We start from the raw sequence: 13,439 nt of genomic DNA on the forward strand, positions 1-13,439 counted from the left end.
ACTAATATGGAAAGCTTAAACTGAAACTAGTTGTAGGGTTAAATGTTTTTCCGTGATAATATTGAATACGAGTGGAAAACATGGCTTTTGACACTGCCCCTATTTCTGTGGCATTTACGAGTGTGACATTTCTTCAACTTTCTGCAGAGATACAAAATTTTCCATTTCATGCTTTTTTGCCTTTTACTATATGTACTACTAAACTAAACTAAACTCCGTCCGAACAGGCCATGAAGGCCCAACGGTACCGAACGGCCGCCGTGTCATCCTCAGACCACAGGCATAAATGGATGCGGATATGGAGGGGCATGTGGTCAGCACACCGCTCTCCCGGCCGTATGTCAGTTTACGAGACCGGAACCGCTACTTCTCAATCAAGTAGCTCCTCAGATTGCCTCACAAGGGCTGAGTGCACTCCGGTTGCCAACAGCGCTCCGCAGACCGGATGGTCACCCATCCAAGTCCTAGCCCAGCCCGACAACGCTTAACTTCTGTGATCTGACGGGTACCGGTGTTACCACTGCGGCAAGGCCGTTGGCTTACTATATGTACTACCGGAAGAAAATTAGAGGTTTCGAATTCACTCAAGATTTATTGTTGGAAAAGTGAATATGGAGCACATGAATTGATTACATTTACAGATCAATAGCCCAAGCGGTTTTGAGGTACCAGGTATCGAATCATGCTGAAACAGCCATATTAGTACATGGTGTAACCTCCAGGAGCGGTAATGCAGGAGCTGCCTCCAGCATCCATTCGGTAGTACAGATGGCGAATACTGTCCTGGGCTACATTATGCCATTCCTGCTCGGCCTGTCCACATAGTTATGTAAGAGTTATTGGTTGACCAGTCACACGAGTCACTTCTCGTTACATGATATCCCACACGTGCTCGATTGGAGAAAAGTCTGGAGATCCTGCTGGCCTGGGAAGGCGCTGCATGTTGAGTTTCATGGACAGTGTGTAGTGGAGAATTATCCTGTTGGAAAAACACATCACTTTCCTGTTCCAAGAACGGCAAAAGAATGGGCCTAACAATATTCTGCACGTACTGAGTGCTGGTTGGCGTCACCTTCAGAAACACCAAATGTGAACGAGAGTTGTATCTTATCGCACCGCGGACCATAGGACCTGGTGGGGTAGGGCCTTTGCGTCTTGGACGAATGTACTCTAGGGGAAACCGCTCACCAAGTCTACATCGTACGCACAATGGACCATCACTTATATGCAGACAGAATCTGCTTTCACCGCCGAAGACCACGGCTCGCCATTACATCTTTCAAATAATCCTCTGGCGCCAAAAGTCGACCGAGACACATCGCTGATGTGGCGTGGGTGGAAGGCAGGCAAGAGGAGTATGTGCCCGTAGTCGCGCTGCGAATAATCAGTTCGCAACAGTTCAGTGTTGAGACGTCTGGGCTCACAAGCCCTCGTATCTGTACGATCTGCCACTGCTGCCCTTACAATACAACGGCTCTGGCGGTGGCTGGTGGTTGGACGTCCAGAACCTCGTCTATGTTTGTGGGAACGATCACGTGACCACTCATACCAGCATCGTTGCACAACTGACGCACCACTTCCAGCTTCTCTGACAACCCTCCAAAGGACCATTCCGTCACTAGCAGGCCACAATTTGACCCCTTTCAAACTCGGTGAGTTGGCTTAGGAAGCACGAGTGCGTCTCTGTGGCACGGTTGCTGGCTTGCTTCACACGTCTGCAACACACACAGACTTCTGGCCGTGAACATTCCCTATTAAAACGTAGACACAGATGGCGCTCTGCTAGCTAGTCCACTACGCTATCCGTTGGCGGACGATGTTGAAACTATTATCAGAACATCTACTAACCCCGGGTGGCATACGCCGTCGCTGCTGTTGTGGTCATCAGTACGAAGATTGGTTTGATGCTCCTCTCCGTGCAAGCCTCTTCATCTCCGAATAACCACTGCAACCTACATTGCCCTGAATCTGCTTACTGTAATCATCTCTTGGTCTCCCTATACGATCCCCCCCCACACCCACACACACTTCCCTCCAGTACTAAACTGGCGATCCCATGATGTGTCAGAATGAGTCCTATCAACTGAGTCGTCCTTCTAGTCAGGTTGTGACATAAATTTCTTTGCTCCCCAATTCTATTCAGTACCTCCTAATTGGTTATATGATCTACCCATGTAATCTTCAGCATTCTTCTGTAGCACCACTTTTCAAAAGCTTCTATTCTCTTCTTGTCTAAACTGTTTATCATCCATGTCTCACTTCCATACATGGTTACACTCCATACAAATACTTTCAGAAAAGACTTCCTGGCACTTAGGTCTAAAAACGCATTGCACCTGCCGTCATCGGATCAAAATCGACGTCGTCTTTCCAGGTGTACTTACCGTATTGTATGCATTTGTGATTATTACGTCGTCATTTGTGTGTTTATGCAAAGACCACGTCATGTTAAATGGGATTTTGTGTAATACGTTGCTAAAATTATGCATGTTGGCTTCGATCAACCTGAAAACTGTATGTGGATTTTATTTGGAGAAGTGTTTAGACCGCGGTAAGATTTTAAACTGGGGAGATACATGCCGACTAGAGTTTGTTTACACCACAGAACTCGTCATTCTACAGTACTCAAAAGCCAATATGGGAATTTGCTTAACATTTTAGCTGAATACCTGTAACAGTTTTATTCCAAGTGCGTATATTATTCAGTGATTTCTGTGAACAGTCATATTTTCGTATTTTTATTTACTGTAAGATTGTGTACATGAGATCTTATTTTCATTCCAGTCGTAATGTGTCAAGTTTTCTCCTCCTTTTTAAGAGTTTTTCGTCTCATTCTGGTTAATCTGAAATGTTGATATTAGTGTGCATATGGGGTATAAACAGTGACCAATGAAGCAATATGAGAGTACTTAGTGTACCAGCAAATTCTGAGAATATTCTTTAACTTGTTTACGAATATGTATAAGGAATAATTCTAGACGACATAAACACCCTTTGTCACATAAAGATGTCTGTAATAATAAAGCTGTATGTAGGAATTAATCAACGTTTTAATTGTTCATGCCATCACTGTGAAATGGCGTGTGGACGAATAAACCAAATAAATTTGTAGACGCGAAAACTGGGAACGCTGTGATGACGCTATTAGGTTTGAGAGTCTTAGAGCCAGGGTGATGAGAATGTATCTCTGCATCGTTACTGGGTGAGCATTGCTTGTATTACAACTAAATCACAATGCTGCCCACAGGACTAACAATGCAACGTGAGCACCGTCTGTGGGTTATTAGGCTAATGAGCGGACTCAGTGCTTACCATACGCCCCTAACAGGCTACACACACAGCGTACGAGATCTGCACACCTGCGCCCAATGATCAACAAGAGCAGCTCCAGCATAGTGACTGTCACGTATTACATCACTAACAGCATGAAATAGAAATCTTCTTCTTCGGTGTATTGCCATACGATTGGTGTTGTAAAACATCGTAATATTATAAACTGATTAGCGATGTTTGAGATTTTTGTCAGCGATTACAGTGGATCCTAGAGGCAATCTTTCGCGTGCAGTTCAAACCGCAATCGTCTTGTAGTTATACTCTCTTGTTAATTAAAATTATAAAAGGAATTTCAATCCGATACAGAACCCCACTTCCTTCTTGTTTTTTAACTGTTATAGAAGATAGAAAAGTGTTATGCTACGACAAAATTTCTAATAATTTGAAATTCAATATATTTCGTTATTATTTATCAGAGATACTTTCGCAAAAGAGTTACTCAGTTAATATATTTTACTTGAGAATTTAAAGTTCGAAAAAATGGTGAAATTAAATATTTATTACGTGTAATGTATTCATGAGCCTATCTGCAGTATCTGTTAACTGAGACGGCATTTTGGCGATAAGTAGAGCCTGCAGCTTCGCGATCTTTTCAAAGAAGACTTAGTGTATTAAATTACTGTCAGAACTACAAGAGCTATTAGGAAAGTAAGCTTTTCAATACCTTCGTTATAGAAGGCAACCTCTTGTGCTTTCCGACAATTTTCTACACTGGACTACAACTCGTTATCTGCGCGGAAACGTTTTCTTCATAGACAGCGGTTCATTTTAGCAGAGATGTAAACCAGAAGGCTCCGAGTCCTGGCTGTACGGTGGGTGATCAATCGCTTCCCATCGAAAACGCTGCAAGAGTATCCTCATTTCACCTACAGTGTGCAGCCGACAACTGTCATGAAGAAGGATATGCATGACAGTTATGTTATGTGGGGTTGCTTGAAAACAGACGAATTCTCTCGGCGGGCACCCGTACTTGACGGGAGACACTTTTTCTGGGCTTACGCGCTCACTGTGCGCTCAGAACTGGGAAGAGCGACGTGACGCTATCTACGGGCTGTAACATTATTTGATTGCCTTATCATTTTAAATCATTCACTAATCGAGTAGTCGCTCGGCAATAGCTACAGTTAGCAAATAATGTTGCGAGAATGTAAAAGGTGGACGACCTGTGACGTAACTTGTTTATTGTCGAAGCGCCGTCAGAGATGCAGTGAGTTACTGACTTTGAAAACCACGGCGGGAGAAACGGACAGAAGAACACTTTTACACATTCTTTTGATGTACGAGATATTCTCGATTAACAGTTACTCAGTTAGTCATTTTTTTTTTCTCTTGTCTCTTGTAACTTGTGTCGGACGCGCATGTCTTGCCGCCATATTATTATCGTTAAAAATAATATTACTTTAGTGTAAAGTAAAAGTGCAATACTAAAAGTGCAATACTGCATAGCAGTAAATTTATTGTGCGACGTGTATGTGAAAATGTCAAAGGAATTATTTTCATTACGAGAAGGGAAGTGCCAGTCAAAACGGCATCCATGTTAAATCCATCATTCCAGTGTAAGTTCATCTATTAATTGCCATAAATTTAGAGTTAAATGGAACTGGTGTATGGACTATTTATTTAATATACAATCTATATCTCACTCCTTCATGAAGTTATTTAATTTTCTTTGAGTTTCTGCCAAATAGAGAGTTCACAGTCACGAATTCTTTCGTCGAAATCGGACGGAAGTTGTATGCGGCGAAATATTTTCTCCGCGCCATATTCTACTGGTAAATGCATGATAAACTACGGTCCCTTAGCAAATTCATGTTGAGCTATCCAAAAATAATTATATTTTGAATAGGCATTTACTCTCCTCTGCAATGCAACTTCCGACTGATCAGACGATCCAACAAGAAACAGCCGCACACGGTCGGCGTTCGCAAATATATTACCACCGCTGATTATAGCTATATGTTACAGCACAAAAGTAAACATATTGTTATAATTAGCGGCTACGTACGGGAACATTTATAATTGTATGTTTGTGTATAGGTATTACGTAAACATATCCTTATAGGGCATACTAGAGAAACTGACCAACACACCTGTGCAAAGCTATACCGGATTTTCACCGTGGTTTCCAGTTCGCGACCGATCCTTCCTTACTTTCCGAATAATCCTCCTACTTTACTGACGTCAAGCTATCAGATAGGATAGGTAGACATAACATCGTTTGCCGGCCGGAGTGGCCGAGCGGTTCTAGGCGCTACAGTTTGGAACTGCGAGACCACTACGGTCGCAGGTTCGAATCCCGCCTCGGGCATGGATGTGTGTGGTGTCCTTAGGTTAGTTAGGTTTAAGTAGTTATAAGTTCTAGGAGACTGATGACCTCAGCAGTTAAGTCCCATAGTGCTCAGAGCCATTTGAACCATTTTTGAACATAACATCGTATATTTCTGCTTGAAAATACTCGACAATTCATAGTGCCCACCAGCCGCTCTCCACGTCCCTTTTGTCCTACGCCTCTACCCAACCTGCTGCTAAATTCGGCCATTTCTAATGTTATTCAGTATTTCTAGTGGTACAATATGCGTTAGATGAGTATGCGCCAAGCAAGATCGTAAGAGATGGAAAAGAGCTACCGTGGTACAACAACCGAGTTAGGAAACTGCTGCGGAAGCAAAGGGAACTTCACAGCAAACATAAACATAACCAAAGCCTTGCAGACAAACAAAAATTACGCGAGGCGAAATGTAGTGTGAGGAGGGCTATGCGAGAGGCGTTCAATGAATTCGAAAGTAAAGTTCTGTGTACTGACTTGGCAGAAAATCCTAAGAAATTTTGGCCTTATGTCAAAGCGGTAGGTGGATCAAAACAAAATGTCCAGAGACTCTGCGACCAAAATGGTACTGAAACAGAGGATGACAGACTAAAGGCCGAAATACTAAACGTCTTTTTCAAAAGCTGTTTCACAGAGGAAGACTGCACTGTAGTTCCTTCTCTAGATTGTCGCACAGATGACGAAATCGTAGATATCGAAATAGACGACAGAGGGATAGAGAAACAATTAAAATCGCTCAAAAGAGGAAAGGCCGCTGGACCTGATGGGATACCAGTTCGATTTTACACAGAGTACGCGAATGAACTTGCCCCCTTCTTGCAGCGGTGTACCGTAGGTCTCTAGAAGAGCGTACGTTTCAAAGAATTGGAAAAGGGCGCATGTCATCCCCGTTTTCAAGAAGGGACGTCGAACAGATGTGCAGAACTATAGACCTATATCTCTAACGTCGATCAGTTGTAGAATCTGGGAACACGTATTATGTTCGAGTATAATGACTTTTCTGGAGACTAGAAATCTACTCTGTAGGAATCAGTATGGGTTTCGAAAAAGACGATCGTGTGAAACCCAGCTCGCGCTATTCGTCCACGAGACTCAGAGGGCCACAGACACGGGTTCCCAGGTAGATGCCGTGTTTCTTGACTTCCGCAAGGCGTTCGATACAGTTCGCCACAGTCATTTAATGAACAAAGTAAGAGCATATGGACTATCAGACCAATTGTGTGATTGGATTGAAGAGTTCCTAGATAACAGAACGCAGCGTGTCATTCTCAATGGAGAGAAGTCTTCCGAAGTAAGAGTGGTTTCAGGTGTGCCGCAGAGGAGTGTCATAGGACCGTTGCTATTCACAGTGCACATAAATGACCTTGTGGATGACATCGGAAGTTCACTGAGGCTTTTTGCGGATGATGCTATGGTGTATCGAGAGGTTGTAACAATGGAAAATTGTACTGAAATGCAGGAGGATCTGCAGCGAATTGACGCATGGTGCAGGGAATGGCAATTGAATCTCAATGTAGACAAGTGTAATGTGCTGCGAATACATAGAAAGATAGATCCCTTATCATTTAGCTACAAAATAGCAGGTCAGCAACTGGAAGCAGTTAATTCCATAAATTATCTGGGAGTACACATTAGGAGTGATTTAAAATGGAATGATCATATAAAGTTGATCGTCGGTAAAGCAGATGCCAGACTGAGATTCATTGGAAGAATCCTAAGGAAATGCAATCCGAAAACAAAGAAAGTAGGGTACAGTACGCTTGTTCGCCCACTGCTTGAATACTGCTCAGTAGTGTGGGATCCGTACCAGATAGGGTTGATAGAAGAGATAGAGAAGATCCAACGGAGAGCAGCGCGCTTCGTTACAGGATCATTTAGTAATCGCGAAAGCGTTACGGAGAGGATAGATAAACTCCAGTGGAAGACTCTGCAGGAGAGACGCTCAGTAGCTCGGTACGGGCTTTTGTTAAAGTTTTGAGAACGTACCTTCACCGAAGAGTCAAACAGTATATTGCTCCCTCCTACGTATATCTCGCGAAGAGACCATGAGGATAAAATCAGAGAGATTAGAGCCCGCACAGAAGCATACCGACAATCCTTCTTTCCACGAACAATACGAGACTGGAATAGAAGGGAGAACCGATAGAGGTACTCAGGGTACCCTCCGCCACACACCGTCAGGTGGCTTGCGGAGTATGGATGTAGATGTAGATCCTTCCACTCCTCCTCTTCCCTACAATCTTCCACTAACGAATATTACTAGAAGGCGATTTTTTCATAGTATACTGCCACCCATTAAACGTCTAACACCTTGAACGGTGACATGCAACAAACGTCAGATTGGCATGAAGAATACTGTACGCTTGTATATGCAAATGATCAGCATTTCAGTGCGCTGGTCACAGGAGTACTACGACACTGTCTATTCAGACCCGTCTCCGGTCTGCGTACAGCATCACAACGGATGTATCAGTGTCTGGGGACATCAAACACAACGAACGTTGCAGGTTTCCTCTGGAGCCTCATACCGGCGCAGCACCTGGGGGATGGTATGAAATGCCACTGTCTAGGAGACCGCATAGCACTTGGATTTTTGTAATTTCTTATACAGGATGAATGGAAAAGAAAGAAAAGATTTCAATCGTTTATTACAGTCAAACCGTGAAAGATAGAAACATATTGCGCATGTCACTGTATAGAGAGATTCAAAGTTTTGTTTTCGCACAGTCACTATACCTGACAGTCAACACGAACACCATGGGTTGCTCGAGAAACTTAGAAACGACAATCCATTTCATTGTACACACGAATCAACAGGTCCCTGTTTACTGAACCGATAGCTTCAACAGTTCGATTTATCAGCTCATGAAGAATAGCTGCCATGTGTGGGACCAAGACTCTGTTTTTTATGTTCCCCTATAGAAAAAAATCGCAAAGTGTATAGTTGGTGACCCGGGAAGCCAAAAGCAATGAACAAGATCTTTTCGGTCTTTCTCTTTCAAGCCATGTTGTTAAGTTAAAGCCGCACCTCATGATAATGATGAGTCGATTCGCAGTCGTACTTAAAAATGAGGTCATTGGGATCTTCGTGAAGATGAACAAACAACCAATTTTGCAGCATATCCAGGTATGACATGCTGTCACAGTTTCCACAGCAAAAAAGAAAGATCCATAAACTTTGTGAACAGAAACGTCACAAAAAGACATTCAGTTTTGGTGAGTCTCTTTTCAAGTTCGACGGCGACGCCAGGGTTTTGTGTCGGCAGATTCTTATATTATGGCGGTTTACTTTATCCCATGGATGAAATTTCAATGCATCGGAAAAGACGAGTCGTTCGGAAAAAGTGTCCTCTGCCATATCGCGGAGAACTGAAACGCAAGATTCATAGCTTCTGTTATGGTCACTGGGACTCAGTTGCTGCAGTTACTGCAACGTGTAAGGCTTTGTATGCAGGCGTCGTTTCAGAACACGTCATGCCGTCGCTTGACGATGTTGAAGTTCCTGGTCTGCCCGCACCGTGTCAGGGTATCTCGGATACGCTCGACGTTTTGATGAGACGTGCATGCGGACCAATGCTTTTCCCTTTGCACATGCAACCAACTTCAAAGAATTTCGCATTGCAGTCATAAATCTGCTTGTGCAGAGGCAACTTCTTGCCGAATCGACGGTGGAATTCACGTTCCACTTGAAGATTCGATTGACTTCGCTCGAATTCCAACACAAAAAATTTCTTTTGTGGTATAGTTGTCATATTGCTACAAACAAACAACAGCGTAGCTGTGTCAGAACTTTGAACCTCCTCCGTCTAATGACACGCGCAATGTGTTTCTATCTATTGTAGTTTGTCTATAATAAATAACTGAAGTCTTTTCTTTCTTTTTGAATCATCCGGTATGTATGGTACGGTATGCGAAGTTCAGAATTCAAATATTAATCTTCCCAAACAGTTCGATGCAACTCTCGTAAATTATGAGAGAATCGACTTTGAAGTTTGACGAATGTCTTTAATACCCTAAAATAAGATAGCTTTTTCTGCGATGGGCTGCGTGGCTATGTGGTAGAATGCTTGCTTGCCATATAGGCGGCCCATGTTCGATTCATGGACATGGTAAATTTTTAAGAAAAAGTGCATGTTCGACGAGCATTTTTGTGAAGAGTAAAATACATAAAGATGAGAAAAATTTAATTTGTATTTTAAAAAAATTTAAAGCCTTTATTAACAAGCTTTCGTAAAAAATCTGTTATTAAGAATTTATCTTTTTCTATTTAATACTGGGTTTTATGTGATATGTAATTAGAAATGAGAACTAGTGCATTTTTCATAAATATGACAAATATGGGTTAATTAGCATTTACTTGATGAATTTTATTTTTAAATGACATACGTGTACGAACTTAACGGAAGAAAACGAAAAAAAAAAATGATGACCGAAACGAGACTCAAAACAGCGATTGGCTCAAATGGTTCAAATGGCTCTGAGCACTATGGGACTCAACTTCTGAGGTCATCAGTCCCCTAGAACTTCGAACTACTTAAGCCTAACTAACCTAAGGACATCACACACATCCATGCCCGAAGCAGGATTGGAACCTGCGACCGTAGCGGTCGCGCGGTTCTAGACTGTAGCGCCTAGGACCGCTCGGTCACTCCGACCGGCACAACAGCGATTACCAGCGTCGAACGCTACCGATTTTTTCCACCTTTTCGTATTTTACACTTTACGGATATGCTTGTTAAACATGCACCTTTTTTAAAATAAAAATTGTATTGGCTGAGAGCCAAGCACATGCAGCCACCACGGCAAGCGACCATTCCACCACTGAGTCGCGCTTCCTCTCGAAAAATCGGCCTAAATTTAGCGTATTATTACTCAAATACTGTTTTAATATCTCTTATACACACTGACTTCCAAGTCTAACGAAAACCTCGGCTGTATGGAGGGGGTAGTCACCCCCGTTATCTTTCTAACCCACGGGACGCCAAACTACAGTGCAGTGTCAGCCATTGTTAAGTGAATGTTGTCGCTCTCAGCAGCCTTTGTGTCTCACAGATACTACAGCATACTCATAAGTATTTTAGCTCAGTCTACAATTTCCTTCTTAATTCTATTTATGTGTTTTTTCTCTATTTCAGTAAAACGCATGCTGACTATTAGTTTGTTCCACAACAGAACCAAAATGGCATAACAGAAACATTTTCTTGACTTGTATAATCCAGATGAAGTGGCAAGAGTCCACTAAATATTGTTGGACGGTATGGGTCAGGATAAAGTGCGTGCGGTCTGGAGCATCTTCATACGATTTGGAACAAGAAGACTGTGACATCGATGCGTCAGAGAACATTGAAGAGGGGGAGGAAGACTCGGAAACAAAGCAGAACAGCACCGACGTGAGCTCTGCTGAAGAAGAAGAAGAAAAGGTAGAGTTTCTGTGTTTGTCACCGAAAGCAAGGGAAGAAGGTAATAGGAACATTTACTTGGAAAACATCTCCTTCCAGTCAACAGATGGAAACGGCCAAGCACAGGGTGACCAGATGTTATTGGAAAGGCCCGAAATATTAATAATATTATGAAAACATGGAAGAGTCTCTTTGAGATGACATAGTAGATATGATCGTTAGATACTCAAATCATCACACTGACAATATATGTCTATATTATTTACAGCCTAAGTTTGCACATCGTATTGAAGAACATGCCTTCATAGGCCTTTTATACATGCCAGGAGATTCTAAAAGAGCCAACGGCCTTGTCGTAGCGATAACACCGGTTCCAGTCAGATCACCGAAGTTTAGCGCTGTCGGGATTGGCTGGCATATGGACGGATGGGTGACCATCCGGGCTACCGAGCACTGTTGGCACGCGGAGTGCAAACAGCTCTTGTGGGACCAACTGAGAAGCTACTTGATTGAGAAGTAGCTGCTCCAATCACGAAAACTGACAACAGCTGGGAGAACGGTGTGCTGATTCATGCCCTGCATGTCCGCATCAGTGACGTCTGACGACGGAGGACGACATGGCGGTCGGTCGGTAACCGTTGGCCCTTCCGAGAACTGTTCGGAATGAGTTAAGGGCATAATAAAAGTAGAAGAATCGATAATGAAGATTCCTGAGATAAAGATGGATTTGGCAAAGAAATCTTTTTTTAGAATGTCCCTTTTTAGATTTAGATCCTTATTGCAACTGTGAAGTTTAATGAGAGGAAAAGTAGTCTAGAAAGGAGAGCAGTAGACAGTTCAGCAGTTATTCCTGGTTTCTTTGAAAAGGTTGTATACAGCTGCAGAGCTTGCAACTGTGTGGGGAGTTGATGGCACAATTGACGAAAAGCTAGAGGCCTTTAGGAGCAGATGCCCATTCACTCAATATATTCTGTTAGAGCAACCAAAATATGGGATCATTTTTGCAGTTGTAGATTCTAAATGTTTTACACCATTAGTCTGGAAATTTATCTTGGTAAACAACCTGCGTGGGCATTCCAATGTAATAACAAATCCACAGACATAGTTTAAAGATTGGTTACTCCCGTAACTAACAATGGACGGAATGTGACGTTTGATAATCGGTGTAGTGATTTCACTCTACTTCAAAGCTTATCAGAAAAACGTCGCCTTTTGGGAACGCTAAACAAGAACAAAAGGCAGATTCCTAAAAAGATGAAATAGGTGACAAACAAAGAGAACTTTTACAGCCTTTTTGTATTCTGTAAAGAGGGAACGATGATTTCATACGTCCCATAAAGCAAAAGTAAAAAGAAAATTGTACTGCTCTCCTCAAGTTTACATTAGGTCGGTTCAACTGACAGAAATACTGGCGACAAGAAAAAGCCCGAAATGGTAACTTCTACTACGACCATAAGAATGGAATAGATATAGTTGACAAATTGCGCTCCACTTACAATGTCGCGTGGGATACTAGAAGGCTTCCGATGGTTATTTTCTTTCCGGTCATAAATATTACTAGAATCAATTCTCAATTTATTCATACGGGAAACGGAAACGAACCACTCAAACGTCGGCTGTTTTTTCGTAGAATCAGAAGTGAAATTATGGATAATCACTCTATAAGGCGATCACTTATGCCTCGTTTACCTCGCCGAATTTCTACCAGACTTCGTGAAATTTCGTCTGAAAATCGACATCCCGTCTATACTCACGCTAATTCTGAGACCAAATAGGAATAGTGCAGATTTATACTGATGAATGTATTGACAGGAAATGAACATAATGAAGAAGACTAAGACTACTTTTGTTCTTTGGACTTTATTATCCTTCATTCTCGTACTTAATCTTTGTTATTGCAGTATGCTTCTTGAAGTGTAAATATTCCTTCGTGGAGTTATGTTCCGTCTATGCAACTAGCTGAAGACAAACTGCCTTCAATTAGCTGCATAGGCGGAACATAACTCCACGAATTTTGAAGCAACTAAGGAACGACGGAAATAGCAGAAAAAATGGCAGTAAATGCACCCACTCACTTTTTCGTTCTTTTACAAGATTTTACTAACTGTTTTTTAGGGTTGTGGCTATTAAAGGGACAACTTTTTCTGTGATTTGAGGATGACCTATGAATTATTACGGTTTAGTTTAAAACTCGGATTTTTCGTGCTACGTCTTACAAGAGGAGGCCACGACTTTGGGATCACGGATTTACTTCAAACTTTGTACACCCTCAGTAGGCCATTAAAACAACATAATTTGCAAGTAGTAAGGTGCAGTACTCTGGCAATTCCGAGAAAATCGCAAGAGAATTTTTACGCATCTATTACGTAACTGATGTATCT

The 13,439-nt window shown here is 42.2% G+C and overlaps 1 protein-coding gene and 1 pseudogene across 3 annotated transcripts in view; both read right to left on the bottom strand.

The window, feature by feature from the left end:
* LOC124794790 (neural proliferation differentiation and control protein 1) overlaps nucleotides 1–13,439 on the bottom strand; it is a 1,027,601-nt gene that overhangs the window by 45,047 nt on the left and 969,115 nt on the right. The gene's annotated exons all lie outside the window — the stretch shown is intronic.
* LOC124797117 lies at nucleotides 422–539 on the bottom strand (annotated as a pseudogene).

The sequence above is a fragment of the Schistocerca piceifrons genome, chromosome 4 (genome assembly GCF_021461385.2).
Source record: "Schistocerca piceifrons isolate TAMUIC-IGC-003096 chromosome 4, iqSchPice1.1, whole genome shotgun sequence".
Classification (NCBI taxonomy): domain Eukaryota; kingdom Metazoa; phylum Arthropoda; class Insecta; order Orthoptera; family Acrididae; genus Schistocerca; species Schistocerca piceifrons.